Source organism: Hyperolius riggenbachi, chromosome 7 (assembly GCF_040937935.1).
Source record: "Hyperolius riggenbachi isolate aHypRig1 chromosome 7, aHypRig1.pri, whole genome shotgun sequence".
Lineage (NCBI taxonomy): Eukaryota > Metazoa > Chordata > Amphibia > Anura > Hyperoliidae > Hyperolius > Hyperolius riggenbachi.
Window position 1 is genome coordinate 294,836,285 of NC_090652.1, and position 17,825 is coordinate 294,854,109.

Sequence of the window (17,825 nt, forward strand, 5' to 3'; positions counted from 1 at the left end):
TGGATCCTTGCTGCCGCTGGCCACTGTAGCTTCAGGTTTCGCTTCCAAGAGGGGATGTCCTTTTTATTCTGGGCTATATGCCAATTTTAAATGCCTACTGTTCATACACATCTGGTAAGTGTATCTTTTATTGCGCAGTTTTCATTTTATTAAACGGTATCACACTACGGAGCGCTCCTCCTGTCTTTTGCGACCCTTGATAAGGACCCCGCCACTGCTGCTGCCTCTCTATCCCCACCACTCCAATGCATCTAGACTCACTTCCCTGTCCTCCATATCAGTCATGTGACCCAAAACACCACCCCCTGTTTGTCTCCACCCTAAGTGTGTCGTTGCTATGGAAACTCTTTGGGGCTCATGTCATAAACATAGATTATGTAGGGGGCATCTACAGAGGTGTCATTGTGTTGGGTAATGTGACTGATATGGAAGACAAGGTACTAAGCCTAGCAGCATTGTAGGGGTGAGGAGGGCAACAAGTATCAGGAAAGGTGTGGTCTGGCACCAACTTCAGTTTGCAGATACGTCTTACCTCTGTAGACTCCAGTGTCACATCTTACATATTCTATTTCTCAGCCACTTAGCATCTCTTCTCAGTTGTTCCAGTGGTAACTCATTTGCATTGTGGGTAGTTTAGCCCTGCCCACAATGGGAGTCCATAAGGGCAGTTGTCTGTCAAATCCCTTTTCCCACTCTCTGTCAAGAATCAAAAGAGCTACAAAAATGAGCAACCTGGTGTGAGCAGGCCAGTAATAAATATTAGTCAGTTAGTGTTGAGTGCTTGAAATCCTTTGATGCGCATCAAGTTGGGTTCTTCTTGTGCTAACATTGACTGACACTATCATAACCAGTTAATAATAAATTAAACGGGTCTTAAAGCGGTACTGTAATCTAGATAACCTGAGTGGTCTAGCTATGTGTATCAGACACATCAAACATATGCAACTTGTATCAGGGCCGGATTTAGGCCAAGGCCCCTAGGCCATAGCCTAGGGCACCACAGGAGCAAGGACACCAAAGCAGCAGGCTAACTTGGGGCATTTGCAAGCTTGCAAATGCTGCAATGCAGGGAGCTCAGGTGAGCTCCTGACTGCAGTGCTCTGCTGCTAGCCGCCTGTGCAGCAACCACATTGCTCTCTGTGCATGTTTGCATTGTGGCCGGTGGCTATGGACTTGGGCAGCATTGGAGACGGAAAGGAAGAGGAAGCTATTGCACTGGAGACAAGTGGAAAAATGAGTGACACTGATGGCTGCTGCAGTATGAAGGCAAATTGGCTACCTATACTGAAGGGTGGGGGGGGGGAGGGATTAAGGGAGTCATCTGGCTACCTAAGCTGGAGGGAAAGGGGTCATCTGGCTACGAATACTGGGGGGTCATCAGGCTACCTATACTTGAGGGAGGGGGGGAGGAGTCATCTAGTTACTTATACTGGAGTGAAGGGGGGAGGGGTCATCTCGCTACCTATACTAAAGGGGGGGAGGGGCGGCTGATGACAGTGGCCTTGGGCAGTAAAAAGTACAAAACTCGACCCTGACTAGTATGTTAGTCACCTTGGTTAAGGATTCCACCACTACTGCTTTGCGCTCTCCCCACCACTCTCTTGCCTCGTACTTCCCAATCCTCCATATCAGTCATGTGACCTGGAACACCATCACCGGATTGACTCTATCCTAAGTGTGCCATTGCTATGGCAACTCATCGGGGCTTATACCATAGAAATGATTCACGTAGGGGGGTATTGTGTTGGGTGACATGACTGATATGGAAGTCAAGGAGGTAAGCCTAACAGCATCGCATTGGTGGCAAGAGTGAGGAGGTAAGTCTACATAACCTGAGTGTTCTAGCCTGGCGCAAAAGACACTTCCAACAATTGCAGCTAGTATGCAATACTAGTCACTTTTGGGTAAGGACCCCACCGCTTCTGCTGCCTTTTGCTTTCCCCACAACTCTACTGGTTCTAGACGTACTTCCCGTGCACCACAGTCACATGACCCAAAGCAACACCAACTGATTGCCTCCACCCTGCGTGTGTCATTGCTATGGCAACTCATTGGGGCTCAGGTCACAGAAATGGATCACATAGGGGAGCATCTGCTGAGGTGTTGTTCTGTTGGGTCATGTGATTGACACAGAAGACAAGGAAGTAAACCTAGCAGCATTGCAGTGGTGGGAAGAGTGAGCGGTATCACAAAAGGCGTGGTCTGGCACCAACGTCTATTAGCAAAGAAGTGTCTCACCTCTGCAGGCTCCAGGGTCACATCTCACATCTTCTTTTTCTCTCACTTCTCCTTTCTGTTGTTCCAGTGAGGTCTCCAGGGGCGTGGCTAGCCCCAAAGATCAGTGGCACGTGCCCCAGATCTACTCTGGGGTGCCCCGGATGTCCCCCAGGCAGTCAGCGGTGGTGCCTCAATGGCGGGCATGCTGGGAGCTGTGGTGCATCAATCAGTGGTATGCTAGGCGCTGTGGTGCCTCTATGTGGGCATACTGGGTGCTGTGGTGCCATGCTGGGTGCTGTGATGCCTTTATAGGGGCATGAAGGGAGCTTTGGTTCTTCTATGGTGCATGTTTGGCGTTGTGGTGCCTTAATGGCAGGCCCGTGGGATCGTGGGAGGGCGTCCACTAGACGGTCAGGGAATGCTATGGAGGAACGGCCAGATAACTTGGCAGCAGGCCAGTCCGCCCAGCAGAAATCCAAACTAGCCGTACTGGCCAGGTAACTCTGCCTTGTTATGTGATTTGCTGTTTTTTTTTATTATTATTAATGGGGAGGGGGCTTCATCGAATATTTTGCTGGGCTGGTCTATTTAGACTGTAGTTAAATTCATGTAAATTTGGCTCCACCCGTGACCCCACCCACATTCTGGTGCGTGGCCACACCCATTTTCTGTCTGGAGTGCCCAAAAGTGCCCCGGATCTCTTAGGATCCTAGCAACGCCCCTGGAGGTCTCCTTCTATGCATCACTGCTAAATATGCAAATTGTCCCTTTGTTGTCTCTGAAAGCTAAACACACCTCCAGAACCGCTGGCATGCAATGATGCGATTGCCGGACCCCGAACTACATCTCCCTACGAGTTCTTACTACTTGGAGGGAGAATATTATTTAACACTGCCCAGTGATTCAGCAGCAGCAGGATGAGCCGTCATCTGGCTCACCCTGCGTCCAACTGACCGGGCGGCGTACTAATAGGTATGCATCTTACTTTAAAGGACCAAAAATACCTCTAACTAAAAACACTGTACAAAACAGAAATTTGCCCTCTTAAAGAAAATCTGTAACAAAAACAACTCCCCTTGAGGTACTCACCTCGGGAGGGGGTAGCCTCCGGATCCTATTGAGGCTCCCCCCGTCCTCCTCAGTCCCACGGTGGCAGCGAACATCCTCCCGGAGCGGCGGCAATGTAAATATTTACCTTTTGGCTCCAGCGCAGGCGCAGTATCCACTCCTTCCCACGGAGATAGGCGGAAATAGCCGATCTCCGTCGGGCCGCTCTACTGCGCAGGCGCAAGTCGTTGTTCGGAGGGCTGCAGCGAGACCCCCGAGGGACGGAGGACGGCGTGGGAAGCCTCATTAGGATCCGGAGGCTTCCCCCTCCCGAGGTGAGTACCCCCCAGGGGAAATTTTTATTGTTACAGAGTCTCTTTAAAGGGAACCTAAAGTGAGAAGTACTTTATATAGAGGATACTATATTTATTTCCTTTTCCCACCCTTTGATAACAATCACAATATCTACTACACTGAGCAACCTGGTATAATAAATAAAGTAGGCCAGAAAAAACTAAGTCAGTTGGTGTTGAGTGCAAGTAGCCCCTTGATGTCCATCAAGTTGGGTTCTTCGTGTGCTAACATTGACTGACACTATCAAAGACAGCAAATAATTAATTCAACAGGTCATACCGGTAGGTACTGTAATCTAGATAACCAGCACAGTGGCGTGGTTAGCTCTCTCGCCTTGCAGCGCTGGGTCCCTGGTTCGAATCCCAGCCAGGGCACTATCTGCAAAGAGTTTGTATGTTCTCTCCGTGCTTGTGCGGGTTTCCTCCGGGCACTCCGGTTTCCTCCCACATTCCAAAAACATACAGATAAGTTAATTGGCTCCCTCTAAAAATTGGCCCTAGACTACAGTACTTACACTACATTATATAGACATATGGCAATGGTAGGGATTAGATTGTGAGCTCCTTTGAGGGACAGTTAGTGACAAGATATATATATATATATATATATATATATATATATATATATATATATATATATATACACTGTACGGCGCTGTGTAATATGTCGGCGCTATATAAATACTAAATAATAATAATAATAATCTGCATGTTCTACCTTTATCTATATGACACATCAAACATACGCAAGTAGTATGCAATCACCCTGGATAAGGACCCCACTATTGCTAATGCTTCTCGCTTTCCCCACCACTCCCATGCCTCGTACTTTCCAATCCTCTGTATCAGTCACGTGACCCAAAACACCACCACCTGATTGCCTTACTCCCTGCGTGTCATATCTATGGCAAATCATAGGGGCTCAAGTCGTAGACATGGCTCACATAGGGGGCATCTATGGAAGTGTTGTTGTTGTCGGTGACGTGACTGATATAGAAGACAAGGGAGTAAGCCTAGCAGCATTGCAGTGGCGTGGAGAGTGACAGGTATCAGAAGAGGTGTGATCTGGCTGTGACTTTTATGTTTGCAAGGACGTGTCTCCCCTCTGCAAATTCCAACATCACATCTTACATCTTCTTTTTCTTAGCAGGTCAGCGTCTACTATCAGGGGTTTCAGGCGGTACGTGGCGACATATCACATGATGAGAGTCACCGCTGGAGTCATGGAGACTAGATGCCAAGCGGCTATGGAGAGGAAGATGGTGAGGCACTTCTCCACAAATTGCACTCACAACTTCAGTTCAGGGGGACCTATTGTAGGACTTTCCTTAATTACCTGAGGCAATTTCCTGAATTGCCTATAACGGGGTGGAGTCTTAAAGGGTAGTTGTTCTTTTTACCCTTTTTTTCCCGCCCTCTGACAATAATTACAAGATTGGTACTGTAGTCTAGATCAGTGTTTCTCAACATTTTATTGGTATGTACCTGTTTTAAAACCCTGCACTCACCAAGTACCCCCTAGCATAGTAAACATTATCACACGTACCCCTTGACAAATAGATATTTAATCATAGTACATGATAATTGGTTCTAAACAATTTCCAAGCATTTACTATTGCTTTTAATTAGCTAAAATACTATTTTGGTGTTGTTTAAATAAGATTTATCATTTTCTAAAACTCTAAATTTGTTCATCTTGGTTAAGTATATCAAGTCCGAGTACCCCCTGGAACCATCAGGAGTACCCCCTGGGGTACACGTACCACACGTTGAGAACCTATGGTCTAGATAACCTTAGTGTTTTAGCCTATTCTATAAATCTCATAAATTCTTCACATGTAATATGCATGCCATCTTGGGTAAGGACCTCGCCACTTCTGTTGCCTTGTGACCCCCCCCCCTCACTCTAGTGCCAATAGACATACTTCCTTATCCTCTATATGAGTCACGTGACCCAAAAAACCACCACTGGATTGCCTTACTCCCTGCACGTGTCTTTTCTATGGCAAATCATAGGGGCTCAAACCATAGAAATGGCTCAGACAGGGGGCATCTAAGGAAGTGTTCTGTTAGGTCACATGACTAATATGGAAGACAAGGTAGTAAGCCTAGCAGCATTGCAGTGGTGGGGTGAGAAAAAGGCGTGGTCTGGCACTGACTTCTAAGTTTGCTGAGAAGTGCCTCACCTCTGCAGGCTCCAGCATGGCACCTTGCATCTTGTCTTTCTCAGCCAGTCAGTGTCTCCTCTGTATGGATCCAGTGGTAATTCTCAGAACATCATGGAAACTAGATGCCAAGTGGCTGAGAAAAGGAAGATGTAATACGCGATGCTGGAGCCCTTAGTGGTGAAGCATTTGTGGGCAATTCAGCCCTGCCTAATTCTGAAAGGAGTGCTAAAGGGAAGTTGTCTGTCTGATGCCTTTTCCCACCCTCAGACAAATTCTGCAGGTCATAAGGCACATCATGCCATTGGGCAGGGGCGTTGCTAGGATCCTAAGAGATCTTTTGGGCACTCCAGATGGAAAGTGGGTGTGGCCACACACCAGAATGTGGGTGTGGTCATGGGTGGAGCAAAATTTACATGAACTTAACAGCAGTCTAAGTAGGCATGCCCAGCAAAATGTTGGATGAAGCCCTCTCTCCATTAATACAAAACAAAAATAAAAAAAGAATGCAGCATATCACATAACTAGGCAGGGCTCCTGGCATTTGTGCTGGCTGGTCTGGCTTTCTGCTGGGCAGGCTGGCCTGCTGCCAGTCCTCCCATATCATTCCCTGACCTTTTAGTGGCCCCCCTCCCATGCTCCCACAGGCCTCCCATTGTGGCACCACAACTCCCAGCATGCTTCATAGAAGAACCACAACTCCCTGCATGCCCCCATAAAGGCATCACAGTGCCCAGCATGGCACCACAGCACCCAGTATGCCCACATAGAGGCACCACAGCGCCCAGCATAACCCTGATTGATGCACCACAGCTCCCAGCATGCCCGCCATTGAGGCATAACAGCTGACTCTGTCTGGGGGACATCCGGGGCACCACAGAATCGATCCAGGGCACGTGCCACTGATCTTTGGGGCTAGCAACACCCCTGCCATTGGGACCTCACCGCTTCTGCTGCGTCTCGCTTTCCCTTATATTCTCACTTCAGTTGAAATACAATTTTCTCACATAAAATGTAAGATTTTATTTTTTCAAAAGCTACAAAGTCATTCTAAAAAAGAAAAATAAAATGACATTTTCCCACTATTGTTCTCAACATACATATCAAATCTGGTAATGACAGCATGTCTGGGGACTTGGAAATTAGCCAACATCTGCTTCAGTATGACATTGCACGACATTTCAAAAGCGGTTTCCCATCTGGATTTTAAAATAGATTTTGTCAAAAAGTAAAGGGTTTATTTATTTTTTGAAAGGGACCCTAACATGGGCATAGCAATCACCCCCGCGACCCCTGCTATCACAGGGGGGCCAGGAGGCTTTTAGGGGCCCTCCTCCTCCCATTCCCCAACCGCAAGTGCAGCCATTTAGCAAAAAAGTCTCCCCGTTTCCTCAAAACGTCCCTCTCCTGGGGCGTAACAATAGGAGCTGCAGCCCCTGCACCCGTGGGGGGGGGGCAGGATGTTCCTCTCTCTAGTGTCTGACGCTACTTCCTGTCTATACAGGAAGTAGCATCAGACACTAGAGAGAGGAGCATACGCGGTGTAACGCAGGAAGGTATGTGTTCCTGCCCGTAGACACTGATTGATGCTGGAGGGGAGCGCAGAGGGGAGAGTCCGAAGTGAGGGGAGGACCGTCCCCCCTCCCCGCCGATGTGTGTCAAGCCGGGTGTACGGATGGACCGAGCATGCACAGTTGCACAAGACTTAGGCCTAAGTCGCCACACTAACGGAACCGCCAGCGGAACCACGGAGGGGACCTGGAGGATGCCGAGGGATCTCGTGGGCTACAGGGGGCTGAAGGAAGCCCCAGGTAAGTGCAGACTTTTATTTAAGTCCTCTGCTCAGTGTCCCTTTAAAATAGTCACGTTATTGTCAAGGTTAGGAATGATATACATACCAAATTTGGTGTTAGTATTATGTACGAGGGCTGTGCAAGAAATGGAAAATCTCGGCCCCATAGACTTTAATGCAAATTGTCGGAATGATAAAAATTTCACAAAAAAATGGGAAACTGGTTTTGGCATCCTTAGTCAGCAGCAGGGAGTAGTTAAGGCCATACAGGGCCCCAGGCAGAAGAATGGATCCCCCCCCCCCCCCCCCCCGTTTATTGGTTGAAAGGGTGCACAAGCACATTGGAGGTTCTAAAAGTGAATACTCATCTGATGATGCAGGAAGATGGATCGCAGCAACACTCCCCGACAGCACATGAATGATGCATCGCTGTACTTTGAGCGAGTCGTTGGGGATCTTAAAGATCCGCGGTGAAGGTCGTTTTCAACACACATTGCCAAATGTCCTTTGCATAATCGTGTGCCTGTACCCATGTCATGAGGTTGCGGAAATGAACACTTGTTGCTCAGAAAAATCATTGTAAACGTCGCATAGTGAGTATGGGCCTTAAGTCAACAAGCACTATGCCCCCCAGATATATAAACAAAGTTGCCATGGCCTCGATACAAAAATGAATAAGCCACATGACTCAAGTCAAGTAGTCAAATGCCTCCAGATAAAAGAACTAAGTAGTCGCATTCCTCCAGATAAAAGAACTAAGTAGTCGCATGCCTCCAGATAAAAGAACTAAGTAGTCGCATGCCTCCAGATAAAAGAACTAAGTAGTCGCATGCCTCCAGATAAAAGAACTAAGTAGTCGCATGCCTCCAGATAAAAGAACTAAGTAGTCGCATTCCTCCAGATAAAAGAACTAAGTAGTCGCATGCCTCCAGATAAAAGAACTAAGTAGTCGCATGCCTCCAGATAAAAGAACTAAGTAGTCGCATGCCTCCAGATAAAAGAACTAAGTAGTCGCATGCCTCCAGATAAAAGAACTAAGTAGTCGCATTCCTCCAGATAAAAGAACTAAGTAGTCGCATTCCTCCAGATAAAAGAACTAAGTAGTCGCATGCCTCCAGATAAAAGAACTAAGTAGTCGCATGCCTCCAGATAAAAGAACTAAGTAGACGCATGCCTCCAGATAAAAGAACTAAGTAGTCGCATGCCTCCAAATAAAAGAACTAAGTAGACGCATGCCTCCAGATAAAAGAACTAAGTAGTCGCATGCCTCCAGATAAAACAACTAAGTAGTCGCATGCCTCCAGATAAAAGAACTAAGTAGTCACATGCCTCCAGATAAAAGAACTAAGTAGACGCATGCCTCCAGATAAAAGAACTAAGTAGACGCATGCCTCCAGATAAAAGAACTAAGTAGTCGCATTCCTCCAGATAAAACAACTAAGTAGTCGCATGCCTCCAAATAAAAGAACTAAGTAGACGCATGCCTCCAGATAAAAGAACTAAGTAGTCGCATGCCTCCAGATAAAAGAACTAAGTAGACGCATGCCTCCAGATAAAAGAACTAAGTAGTCGCATTCCTCCAGATAAAAGAACTAAGTAGTTGCATTCCTCCAGATAAAAGAACTAAGTAGTCGCATGCCTCCAGATAAAAGAACTAAGTAGTCGCATGCCTCCAGATAAAAGAACTAAGTAGACGTATGCCTCCAGATAAAGGAACTAAGTAGTCGCATGCCTCCAGATAAAAGAACTAAGTAGTCGCATGCCTCCAGATAAAGGAACTAAGTAAACGTATGCCTCCAGATAAAGGAACTAAGTAGTCACATGCCTCCAGATAAAAGAACTAAGTAGTCGCATGCCTCCAGATAAAAGAACTAAGTAGATGCATGCCTCCAGATAAAAGAACTAAGTAGACGTATGCCTCCAGATAAAGGAACTAAGTAGACGTATGCCTCCAGATAAAAGAACTAAGTAGACGCATGCCTCCAGATAAAAGAACTAAGTAGACGTATGCCTCCAGATAAAGGAACTAAGTAGACGTATGCCTCCAGATAAAGGAACTAAGTAGTCGCATGCCTCCAGATAAAGGAACTAAGTAGTCGCATGCCTCCAGATAAAAGAACTAAGTAGTCGCATGCCTCCAGATAAAAGAACTAAGTAGACGTATGCCTCCAGATAAAGGAACTAAGTAGACGTATGCCTCCAGATAAAGGAACTAAGTAGTCACATGCCTCCAGATAAAAGAACTAAGTAGTCACATGCCTCCAGATAAAAGAACTAAGTAGTCGCATGCCTCCAGATAAAGGAACTAAGTAGTCACATGCCTCCAGATAAAAGAACTAAGTAGTCACATGCCTCCAGATAAAAGAACTAAGTAGTCACATGCCTCCAGATAAAAGAACTAAGTAGTCACATGCCTCCAGATAAAAGAACTAAGTAGTCACATGCCTCCAGATAAAAGAAGTAAGTAGTCACATGCCTCCAGATAAAAGAACTAAGTAGTCACATGCCTCCAGATAAAAGAACTAAGTAGTCGCATGCCTCCAGATAAAAGAACTAAGTAGTCGCATGCCTCCAGATAAAAGAACTAAGTAGTCGCATGCCTCCAGATAAAAGAACTAAGTAGTCGCATGCCTCCAGATAAAAGAACTAAGTAGTCGCATTCCTCCAGATAAAAGAACTAAGTAGTCGCATTCCTCCAGATAAAAGAACTAAGTAGTCGCATGCCTCCAGATAAAAGAACTAAGTAGACGCATGCCTCCAGATAAAAGAACTAAGTAGTCGCATGCCTCCAGATAAAAGAACTAAGTAGTCGCATGCCTCCAGATAAAAGAACTAAGTAGTCGCATGCCTCCAGATAAAAGAACTAAGTAGTCGCATGCCTCCAGATAAAAGAACTAAGTAGTCGCATTCCTCCAGATAAAAGAACTAAGTAGTCGCATTCCTCCAGATAAAAGAACTAAGTAGTCGCATGCCTCCAGATAAAAGAACTAAGTAGTCGCATGCCTCCAGATAAAAGAACTAAGTAGACGCATGCCTCCAGATAAAAGAACTAAGTAGTCGCATGCCTCCAAATAAAAGAACTAAGTAGACGCATGCCTCCAGATAAAAGAACTAAGTAGTCGCATGCCTCCAGATAAAACAACTAAGTAGTCGCATGCCTCCAGATAAAAGAACTAAGTAGTCGCATGCCTCCAGATAAAAGAACTAAGTAGACGCATGCCTCCAGATAAAAGAACTAAGTAGACGCATGCCTCCAGATAAAAGAACTAAGTAGTCGCATTCCTCCAGATAAAACAACTAAGTAGTCGCATGCCTCCAAATAAAAGAACTAAGTAGACGCATGCCTCCAGATAAAAGAACTAAGTAGTCGCATGCCTCCAGATAAAAGAACTAAGTAGACGCATGCCTCCAGATAAAAGAACTAAGTAGTCGCATTCCTCCAGATAAAAGAACTAAGTAGTCGCATTCCTCCAGATAAAAGAACTAAGTAGTCGCATGCCTCCAGATAAAAGAACTAAGTAGTCGCATGCCTCCAGATAAAAGAACTAAGTAGACGTATGCCTCCAGATAAAGGAACTAAGTAGACGCATGCCTCCAGATAAAAGAACTAAGTAGTCGCATGCCTCCAGATAAAAGAACTAAGTAGACGTATGCCTCCAGATAAAGGAACTAAGTAAACGTATGCCTCCAGATAAAGGAACTAAGTAGTCACATGCCTCCAGATAAAAGAACTAAGTAGTCGCATGCCTCCAGATAAAAGAACTAAGTAGTCGCATGCCTCCAGATAAAAGAACTAAGTAGATGCATGCCTCCAGATAAAAGAACTAAGTAGACGTATGCCTCCAGATAAAGGAACTAAGTAGACGTATGCCTCCAGATAAAAGAACTAAGTAGACGCATGCCTCCAGATAAAAGAACTAAGTAGACGTATGCCTCCAGATAAAGGAACTAAGTAGACGTATGCCTCCAGATAAAGGAACTAAGTAGTCGCATGCCTCCAGATAAAAGAACTAAGTAGTCGCATGCCTCCAGATAAAAGAACTAAGTAGACGTATGCCTCCAGATAAAGGAACTAAGTAGACGTATGCCTCCAGATAAAGGAACTAAGTAGTCACATGCCTCCAGATAAAAGAACTAAGTAGTCACATGCCTCCAGATAAAAGAACTAAGTAGTCGCATGCCTCCAGATAAAGGAACTAAGTAGTCACATGCCTCCAGATAAAAGAACTAAGTAGTCACATGCCTCCAGATAAAAGAACTAAGTAGTCACATGCCTCCAGATAAAAGAACTAAGTAGTCACATGCCTCCAGATAAAAGAACTAAGTAGTCACATGCCTCCAGATAAAAGAAGTAAGTAGTCACATGCCTCCAGATAAAAGAACTAAGTAGTCACATGCCTCCAGATAAAAGAACTAAGTAGTCACATGCCTCCAGATAAAAGAACTAAGTAGTCACATGCCTCCAGATAAAAGAACTAAGTAGTCGCATGCCTCCAGATAAAAGAACTAAGTAGTCGCATGCCTCCAGATAAAAGAACTAAGTAGTCACATGCCTCCAGATAAAGGAACTAAGTAGTCGCATGCCTCCAGATAAAATAATTAAAGGGAACCTAAGGCAAGAGGAATATAGAGGCTGTCATATTTATTTCCTTTTATACAATGCATATTGCCTGGCTGTCCTGCTGATCCATTGTCTTTAATTCCTTGAGCCATAGATCCTGAACAAGCATGCAGATCAGGTGCTCTGGCTGAAGTCTGACTGTATTAGCCACATGCTTGTTTCAGGTGTGTGATTCAGACACTATTGCAACCAAAGAGATCAGCAGGATGCCAGGCAACTGGCATTGCTTAAAAGGAAATAAGTATGGAAGTCTCGCTTTAGGTTCCCTTTAAGCAATCACATGCCTCCAGATAAAAGTATCAAGTAGTCGCATGCCTCTATTTAAAAGAATCAACTAGTCACATGCCTCCAGATAAAACAATCAGGTAGCCGTATCCAGATAAAATGATGAAGTAGGTACAAGCTTCCAGATTAAAGAATTAAATAGCCAGGTGTCTCAGGGTGAAAGAATAAAGGAGTCACATGCATCGATATAAAATAATTAAATAGTCACATGCCTCTAAATAAAGATATTAGATAGAGATGTCGCAAACACAGTATTTTCCTTTCCCAAATGGCGAACACGAACTTCCGCAAAATGTTCGCGAACAGCCATAGACTTCAATGGGCAGGCAGATTTTAAAACCTACCAAGACTGTTTCGGGGTTGGCCACAAAAGTGATGAAAAAGTTGTTTCAAGGGGTCTAACACCGGGACTGGGGCATGCCGGAGGGGGATCCATGCCAAAAGTCTCACCAAAAATTACGGAGTTGATGCAAAATCGGGTTTTAAACCCTAATGGGCAGAAATCACATTATGCACAGCTCTGGGTGTCAGTGGGCTGTGGAGTGTCTCACACAGAGAGATACAATAGTACTATCAGAATACAGTAAAATAATAATGCACTGGAGTGGTTCTGTGCCTGCAACTTAATGAGGCAACAACAATAGCAGTTGTGTGCACACAGCTCTGGGTGTCAGTGGGCTGTGGAGTGTCACACACACACAAAAAACACAGGAGACCTATGTGCTAGCCCTCAAAAGGGCTGTTTGGGGTGCTTTCACAGCAAGTAAGGAACAAGGAAACAGGCCTAGCTAACACTTACCCTACCTATCTGCAGCAAGTCTGACCCTGCTCTCACTAACAGTCAGCAGCCAGCAAGTAAGATGCAATGCTGGAGCCTGTAGAGGTAAGGGACTTCTCTTCAAACTCAACTCCCAAATCTGCAGTTCAGGGCCCTATTGCTGAATGTTCCTTCATGGCCCAAGGCTATTGCCTCAGTAGCCTTGTAGTATGCATGCTGCCTCCTTAGCTAAGTACTGCACCATTTCTGTTGTCTCTTGCTCTCTCTGCCACTCCAGTGCCACCAGAGATAGCTAGATCTTAAACCAATATACATACCCAGAAGTAGATCTTAAAGATCCGCGGTGAAGGTCGTTTTCAACACACATTGCCAAATGTCCTTTGCATAATCGTGTGCCTGTACCCATGTCATGAGGTTGCGGAAATGAACACTTGTTGCTCAGAAAAATCATTGTAAACGTCGCATAGTGAGTATGGGCCTTAAGTCAACAAGCACTATGCCCCCCAGATATATAAACAAAGTTGCCATGGCCTCGATACAAAAATGAATAAGCCACATGACTCAAGTCAAGTAGTCAAATGCCTCCAGATAAAAGAACTAAGTAGTCGCATTCCTCCAGATAAAAGAACTAAGTAGTCGCATGCCTCCAGATAAAAGAACTAAGTAGTCGCATGCCTCCAGATAAAAGAACTAAGTAGACGCATGCCTCCAGATAAAAGAACTAAGTAGTCGCATGCCTCCAAATAAAAGAACTAAGTAGACGCATGCCTCCAGATAAAAGAACTAAGTAGTCGCATGCCTCCAGATAAAACAACTAAGTAGTCGCATGCCTCCAGATAAAAGAACTAAGTAGTCGCATGCCTCCAGATAAAAGAACTAAGTAGACGCATGCCTCCAGATAAAAGAACTAAGTAGACGCATGCCTCCAGATAAAAGAACTAAGTAGTCGCATTCCTCCAGATAAAACAACTAAGTAGTCGCATGCCTCCAAATAAAAGAACTAAGTAGACGCATGCCTCCAGATAAAAGAACTAAGTAGTCGCATTCCTCCAGATAAAAGAACTAAGTAGTTGCATTCCTCCAGATAAAAGAACTAAGTAGTCGCATGCCTCCAGATAAAAGAACTAAGTAGTCGCATGCCTCCAGATAAAAGAACTAAGTAGACGTATGCCTCCAGATAAAGGAACTAAGTAGACGCATGCCTCCAGATAAAAGAACTAAGTAGACGCATGCCTCCAGATAAAAGAACTAAGTAGACGTATGCCTCCAGATAAAGGAACTAAGTAAACGTATGCCTCCAGATAAAGGAACTAAGTAGTCACATGCCTCCAGATAAAAGAACTAAGTAGTCGCATGCCTCCAGATAAAAGAACTAAGTAGACGCATGCCTCCAGATAAAAGAACTAAGTAGACGTATGCCTCCAGATAAAGGAACTAAGTAGACGTATGCCTCCAGATAAAAGAACTAAGTAGACGCATGCCTCCAGATAAAAGAACTAAGTAGACGTATGCCTCCAGATAAAGGAACTAAGTAGACGTATGCCTCCAGATAAAGGAACTAAGTAGTCGCATGCCTCCAGATAAAAGAACTAAGTAGTCGCATGCCTCCAGATAAAAGAACTAAGTAGTCGCATGCCTCCAGATAAAGGAACTAAGTAGTCACATGCCTCCAGATAAAAGAACTAAGTAGTCACATGCCTCCAGATAAAAGAACTAAGTAGTCACATGCCTCCAGATAAAAGAACTAAGTAGTCACATGCCTCCAGATAAAAGAACTAAGTAGTCACATGCCTCCAGATAAAAGAACTAAGTAGATGCATGCCTCCAGATAAAAGAACTAAGTAGACGTATGCCTCCAGATAAAGGAACTAAGTAGTCACATGCCTCCAGATAAAAGAACTAAGTAGTCACATGCCTCCAGATAAAAGAACTAAGTAGTCACATGCCTCCAGATAAAAGAACTAAGTAGTCACATGCCTCCAGATAAAAGAACTAAGTAGATGCATGCCTCCAGATAAAAGAACTAAGTAGACGCATGCCTCCAGATAAAGGAACTAAGTAGTCGCATGCCTCCAGATAAAGGAACTAAGTAGTCACATGCCTCCAGATAAAAGAACTAAGTAGATGCATGCCTCCAGATAAAAGAACTAAGTAGATGCATGCCTCCAGATAAAAGAACTAAGTAGTCGCATGCCTCCAGATAAAGGAACTAAGTAGTCACATGCCTCCAGATAAAAGAACTAAGTAGTCACATGCCTCCAGATAAAAGAACTAAGTAGTCACATGCCTCCAGATAAAAGAACTAAGTAGTCACATGCCTCCAGATAAAAGAACTAAGTAGATGCATGCCTCCAGATAAAAGAACTAAGTAGACGCATGCCTCCAGATAAAGGAACTAAGTAGACGTATGCCTCCAGATAAAGGAACTAAGTAGTCACATGCCTCCAGATAAAAGAACTAAGTAGTCACATGCCTCCAGATAAAAGAACTAAGTAGTCGCATGCCTCCAGATAAAAGAACTAAGTAGATGCATGCCTCCAGATAAAAGAACTAAGTAGACGTATGCCTCCAGATAAAGGAACTAAGTAGACGTATGCCTCCAGATAAAGGAACTAAGTAGTCACATGCCTCCAGATAAAAGAACTAAGTAGTCACATGCCTCCAGATAAAAGAACTAAGTAGTCGCATGCCTCCAGATAAAGGAACTAAGTAGTCACATGCCTCCAGATAAAAGAACTAAGTAGTCACATGCCTCCAGATAAAAGAACTAAGTAGTCACATGCCTCCAGATAAAAGAACTAAGTAGTCACATGCCTCCAGATAAAAGAACTAAGTAGTCACATGCCTCCAGATAAAAGAAGTAAGTAGTCACATGCCTCCAGATAAAAGAACTAAGTAGTCACATGCCTCCAGATAAAAGAACTAAGTAGTCACATGCCTCCAGGTAAAAGAACTAAGTAGTCACATGCCTCCAGATAAAAGAACTAAGTAGTCGCATGCCTCCAGATAAAAGAACTAAGTAGTCGCATGCCTCCAGATAAAAGAACTAAGTAGTCACATGCCTCCAGATAAAGGAACTAAGTAGTCGCATGCCTCCAGATAAAATAATTAAAGGGAACCTAAGGCAAGAGGAATATAGAGGCTGTCATATTTATTTCCTTTTATACAATGCATATTGCCTGGCTGTCCTGCTGATCCATTGTCTTTAATTCCTTGAGCCATAGATCCTGAACAAGCATGCAGATCAGGTGCTCTGGCTGAAGTCTGACTGTATTAGCCACATGCTTGTTTCAGGTGTGTGATTCAGACACTATTGCAACCAAAGAGATCAGCAGGATGCCAGGCAACTGGCATTGCTTAAAAGGAAATAAGTATGGAAGTCTCGCTTTAGGTTCCCTTTAAGCAATCACATGCCTCCAGATAAAAGTATCAAGTAGTCGCATGCCTCTATTTAAAAGAATCAACTAGTCACATGCCTCCAGATAAAACAATCAGGTAGCCGTATCCAGATAAAATGATGAAGTAGGTACAAGCTTCCAGATTAAAGAATTAAATAGCCAGGTGTCTCAGGGTGAAAGAATAAAGGAGTCACATGCATCGATATAAAATAATTAAATAGTCACATGCCTCTAAATAAAGATATTAGATAGAGATGTCGCAAACACAGTATTTTCCTTTCCCAAATGGCGAACACGAACTTCCGCAAAATGTTCGCGAACAGCCATAGACTTCAATGGGCAGGCAGATTTTAAAACCTACCAAGACTGTTTCGGGGTTGGCCACAAAAGTGATGAAAAAGTTGTTTCAAGGGGTCTAACACCGGGACTGGGGCATGCCGGAGGGGGATCCATGCCAAAAGTCTCACCAAAAATTACGGAGTTGATGCAAAATCGGGTTTTAAACCCTAATGGGCAGAAATCACATTATGCACAGCTCTGGGTGTCAGTGGGCTGTGGAGTGTCTCACACAGAGAGATACAATAGTACTATCAGAATACAGTAAAATAATAATGCACTGGAGTGGTTCTGTGCCTGCAACTTAATGAGGCAACAACAATAGCAGTTGTGTGCACACAGCTCTGGGTGTCAGTGGGCTGTGGAGTGTCACACACACACAAAAAACACAGGAGACCTATGTGCTAGCCCTCAAAAGGGCTGTTTGGGGTGCTTTCACAGCAAGTAAGGAACAAGGAAACAGGCCTAGCTAACACTTACCCTACCTATCTGCAGCAAGTCTGACCCTGCTCTCACTAACAGTCAGCAGCCAGCAAGTAAGATGCAATGCTGGAGCCTGTAGAGGTAAGGGACTTCTCTTCAAACTCAACTCCCAAATCTGCAGTTCAGGGCCCTATTGCTGAATGTTCCTTCATGGCCCAAGGCTATTGCCTCAGTAGCCTTGTAGTATGCATGCTGCCTCCTTAGCTAAGTACTGCACCATTTCTGTTGTCTCTTGCTCTCTCTGCCACTCCAGTGCCACCAGAGATAGCTAGATCTTAAACCAATATACATACCCAGAAGTAGATGTCCCCTAGTATTCGTACACATAAGTCCCCCAGTATAGGTAGCTA